Source organism: Gavialis gangeticus, unplaced genomic scaffold, assembly GCF_001723915.1.
Source record: "Gavialis gangeticus isolate Ggan-Ray unplaced genomic scaffold, GavGan_comp1, whole genome shotgun sequence".
Taxonomy (NCBI): Eukaryota; Metazoa; Chordata; order Crocodylia; family Gavialidae; genus Gavialis; species Gavialis gangeticus.
The window spans coordinates 39,682,021-39,687,643 of record NW_017729028.1 but is presented as its reverse complement, the minus strand read 5'-3'; positions in this window follow the sequence as shown (position 1 = coordinate 39,687,643).

The window sequence follows — 5,623 nt, the reverse complement described above, 5'->3', positions numbered from 1 at the left end:
CACTGGCCCAAGGACCGAGCCCTGGGGGACTCCACTGCCCACACCCTCCCAGGTCGACATTGACCTGTCCACCACCATGATATTGAGGTGCTGTTGTGTTCAGCACCTCGATATCATGGAGACTAAAGTGCATAAATAGTTAAATAATAAATCGAGATATATTAAGGACCCCTGAATTTGGCCTGGCAAAGAAAACTGGCAGGATCAGAACCCTTCTGTTAGGTATCTGGCTTTCCTTCCATGGGAAGAGCTCCACTTACGAAGCTAATTTCAGCGCTCACCGCACCAACTGTTACTGGTAATAAACAAAGCTGCTACATGCTCCTCTCATTTACTAGCCCATCTTCTATTAACTAACTCTTTACAGACTTAGTCACAAAGCACTTTTTGTTACCCTTCGTTTTGGTTTTCTGTTCACCCTGACCCTAAACTGTGCAAGAAATATTCTTATGTCATCTTAACGCGTGGTTGAGGTGATGATACAACCAGAAGGAAATAGGACTACACCCCGCTTGCCACCAAACAACTTGGAGGTAAACAGACTATTCCAACTTTTCTCTGAGCCTAACCTGCATAAATTAAACTGTTCCAAACAGGAGATTTTACCACACCTTTAACTCTCCTATGAAATATAAACTTTCATTTCTACCTAGGAGAACTTTTACAATCTTTTCTCCTATGCCTGATGAAGGGTGCTTGTGCCCGAAAGCTTGCTGTTAAAGAATTTTTTTTTTTGCAAAAATCTAGTTGATCTACTAAAAGAGATCACCTGTACCATGAGTCCTGATTCCTTTTGCCTCTAGGCCAATACGGCTACAGCCTGGATACCTGACTTATGTAAGTATGACACTATTTGCTGTGTTTCACACAGTACTTCAAAGTACAATCAATTTAAAAAAATGCAGCGGAAAGGAAATCACATCTTCCTGCTTCTTGGGCAGGTGGGCCCCTAGTTCAGAACACCATCCATGGAAAATGTCTGATTATGGCCATACTTTTCCACTTCCCACAACATTTTTCTCTTCTAAGGACCACTCTCTTCTTTTCCCCTCTTTTCCAGGGCCTATTATAAAGTAGGTCTGGATATGTATGCTACAAGCAAACTATTTTTGAGGAAATAGCTGGAGTATGTATTTTTAAGCCTACCCCCCCCCCACACACACACAACCCTTTAAAAAAACAATCAGCTAAAACTTTTACAGGCAGGCTGCAGTGCTCTTACCCCTCAGTAAGAGGGTCGCAGTACCATGCAAGGAAAAAAAGGGTGTGTTTTTCATCCTATTGAAACCTAAAATGATATATGAACAAGAATGAAAGAAACAAAGTGTAATTAATAAACATTGGTCTGTATTACAAGTTGGAAAAAACTGAATTTCTTACTCAAGATGTCTTGAATATGTTAATCTATAGCTAGTTTGGAGGAAATCAGCATAGCTTCTCTGAAAACTGTAACTCCATTCTTTCAACAGGTTCAAGGTAAGCCAATTTGTAGCAAAAACAGATAGTAGCAGCCAAAGAATAATAAATATAGGATTTGATTGTTATATCCATATGTCTTTACAACACCTTAATGTGAATGTAAACGTGATGGATGTCCATGTCAGGCCCTTTACATTATCAGAAAGATGTAAAACAGGCTCATGGTGGTCCATGAGGTGAGGAAGCCAGCAGTGGAGACTCAAACATTCAGAAGAACATAGGACATGGTTAATCTCTCCCTCATAAAGTAGTACAATACAGGGGAAAATCTAATAAATTATTGTTCTAAAATAAAGGGCAACTATGTTGTGAAGTGCTTTGAACCTTATTCATAGACTTATTTTAAACCCCATTCTTCTTTGAGACCAGGACTGGACCCATTGGCTGCATACAGATAAGTGCAGACATTTCGTTCCATGGGGACAACTACCAGCAGGACACCTTGTATGCCCTGTGCCCTCTGGCACAAGGCTGGTTACCCTGAGTGGGGTAGGGGAGGCTGGGGCCAGCAGAGTTGCTGGCCCCAGGAGCCTTACCTGGGGCCTTGGGGGCCAGGGAAGCTGCATCCGTGATACTCCTACAGCTTAGAGACTGGCTAGTAGCCAGAGTGTAGTTCCAGTCGACCAGGCTCTGGTTTGGGTGATGTGCACTGTCCCCACAGGCGCTGCCCTGCTTTTTCTGCATAGATTTTTTGACCCCTGGATTACCAGGAGTCAAAAAAATCCATGCTGCAAGATAGCAGCATGGGAAAAGCCTGAATGTGTGGTATGTGGCACTACAGATAGGTCTGCAGCACCACATACAGCAAGGCCATGCTTGTCTGGACATGGCCATGATGTATATAGTAGACCCTCTTGCAACTGAAACGTAAGTTCTTTTACTTTTAAAAAAGTGCATATTTAAGTCTTTCGTTCATAATTAAGGTCTGAACCACTGAAGTGGTTAATGAATACAATGACCCTTGTGCAGTGGCTTTACCCCAAAAGAAAAATGACTATGATTCATAAGGTTCATTATGTGCCAGATCTGGCACATGATCGACACTGCTGACTTTCAAAGAGCCAGGATTAAGGCTAATGGGATGGAGCAATTCTATATATCCCATTGCTCAGCCAGTTAGGGTGTGTCATGTGCATTAACTTGAGGGAATTTATAAAGGGATGGCTCCAGTCATAAAGAAAAATGAAACAAAGCAAAGTACATTCAATGATTTGAAAAGATTACAGGGTTTTTTGTCCCTTTTCCTTTCTATTTGGCATTTCCAGGTGCTTACTAGCAAAATAATTTAGTGGGTGTCTCACTTTCCTTGGTATGATAAATTGGTAGATTAAATATTATACGTTAACTAGAGTAAAGGGTTACAGATGAAAATCATCACCACTGTTGGTTGTCATGAGGAGTGAGCTAACCTCAAAAGGTTTCATGAGATGCTTAGTTCTAAGTTTATGTTCAACCACCATCCCTATCTCCCAGTAACTGGATTCTTTCCCCTCTGCTTTGGCAAAATCCTTCCTCTCATCTTAAAGCTTTCCCAAAGCCTTCCCACCGATCTGTCTTGGGAAGCCCCCTTCCTTAGATGCTAGTGAAATTACTCTTTAGAGAAATGCCAACATTTGCTAAGCACAGCAGCAGGATGATGATCCTCATTATCAGATAGAATGAGTTCTTGTTTCTTGGAAGAAGCGTCTAAGTGGCTCAGGTATCTAAAAGACTATTTAAGTTCTTCATTCTTTATTTTAATTTTTTCCAACGGGATTTAGGCTCCCAAATCAGGGAGGCACCTTGAATGTTGTTAGTTAGGAAAACAAAACACAAAAAACACCCAAACTCAGTAAAATTTGTCCCCTTCGGCAGCAGCACAGCTCGAACAAGCAACAGTCATTGGCCAAATGGGAAGTCAGAGTAATGGCAACTGGCAATGGAGTACAGCAGCTTCCTCACGAAGTCCCACTGCTTTCCATTGCATTTTATGATGCTCTGTCCTGTCCATTTATACCCCTTAAAGCACATCATACCCCACCCTGCTCCATCCCCAGGAGATTCCTTGGGGTTCTGTCCTCTCCCACCACTGAAAAAACCCCAGATCTAAATGTAGCAAGTTCCAGTAGAAGAAACTCCTGCCTGTCCTGTGTCTGGACAGGGTGGACTCTGCTGGACCAGTGGCCATTCCTTCCAGCTACAGAAGATGTTAACATGTCACCTGATTCTACTCACCTCCCATTGGAAGGGATTTGTAAACATCCCCCTAGGGGATAATACTGTTCCTACCACATATTTTGACAAACAGCTTAAATGCAGTGCGTGAAAAAAAAATTACTAGAGCACCTTAGGCCCGCTGACATCCCCAAGCAAACAAAAATGTTCATTTTCATTTGCCAAAGAAGCTGAAACCAGAGTTGAGGTTTACAATAAACCTGAATAGGTTGGTCATTCATTCAGTAAATAAGTTCCAATGGTTTGTCATTTGTAACACCAAATGGGAGATAAATAACCATTTCCCAAACAAAAATGAGAGGAATAAAGGACTTCCAACCATCCCAACAACACCAACAAAAGATTGTTGGGCAACTGGCCTCTGGCAGTATTTTTTTTCTGTTTTTAATTAACAACTGTATAATGTCAACTACCAGATGAAAGAGCCAGAATCCAAGGCTCTGCCTTTCCTAAGTGCTAGAACTGCTCAGCTACACAGTTGGTGCATCTAGACATGCCAGTAAGGTGAAGTGATAAACTCTGGTGCAGTTCATGCAGGAGTCAGCTGCTCATGGGTGCAGTGTCTGCAGGACCACAGCACTCTGAGCCAGGGTGGATCAGTCCCAGGCAGGCAGAGAACTAGCCTTGGGCTCCGGGTGGTGGCATCGGGTAGTGGAGAGACTGGCTGAGGCACGAGGATACTACTGTATGAGACTAGGCAGCAGGCAGCCCCCGCACTTAAGCACCCTTGTGCCCCAGCCAGCCTCTGTCACCATCTACATTTGCATTTGATCACACGTAACTACTCCATCATAGCACTGTCCTGGACAGTACTATCCTATGGAAGTGTTAATTAATTTACCGCACCCAAATATTGGTGCACATGTAGACTGTGACACTTAACTGTGGAGCTAATTAGTCAATTCAGCAGTAATGCACACATGTAGATGCACCCAGTCAGGTCCTTTTTCCTTGCACTGCTCCTGGCCCCATGAATCTTGTACTCTTGGCTGTCCAGAGGTCCAGCTTCAACAGGAAGAGGAGAGTTTTTCCTTATACTTGTATCCTGATGGTTTGAGCACTCTCCTGGTAAGTGGGAGATATGAATCCTCTAAAGGTAAGACAGGTCTCCAGATTCCTGGGCAAGGGCTCTTATGTAGCATAATATCACTACCATTTTACCATCACCCACAGCTTCAGTTTACACTGGGTTGCTTTATACACTCACTGTCAAACATTTGCTAGGTGGACTCTGCCTTTAGAATCAGAGACTTTGGCAGACTGTAAATGCTCCCCATGCTGATTTGGACCACAATAGCACTCAAGCAGAGGATAAGTGCCTACGTAGTAAATCTGGCTCTCTTCTTACCATGTACAGCAGCCCAAGACTAGGCATCACTTCAGGCCTAAGCACTTTTGGGGAAACTGAATGGGGCTGGCTCAGGTCATTCTTTGTCACTTAGGCAGCTAAATTCTGCCTAAGTCCTATGTAGATGCTCACAAGGATATGGTTCTTAATGATTTTTTTTCTTGATGCGTTTCCTGGAAAGGGAAGAAGTGAGGTCACAGGATCAAAAGTAACAAACATTTTTTTCTTTGGAAAACGGTATTACATCCTCAACACAACCCTGACATTTCTTTAGCTAATTTCCTTGTCACCTGCAGATAAGTTCCGTTCACACTGACTGATTTGCATATGTTCAGATTTTCCAAGTAATTACCTTTTGTCTCAATGGTTTTATTGTTGTTGTTCTTAAATAAGCTTTTCCTGCCTTGCTGAATTTTCAAACATCTTTTTTATTTTTTTTCCTATCAGTAAAACATGTAACAGAAAAGAGAAAAGCACCCAACACTCTTGACTGCTTTTTAGAACAGGATGAAACCACTGAAACTAGTGCACTTTGTCCCTTACAACTGTTTTTATGGCTGCACACACACACACACACACACA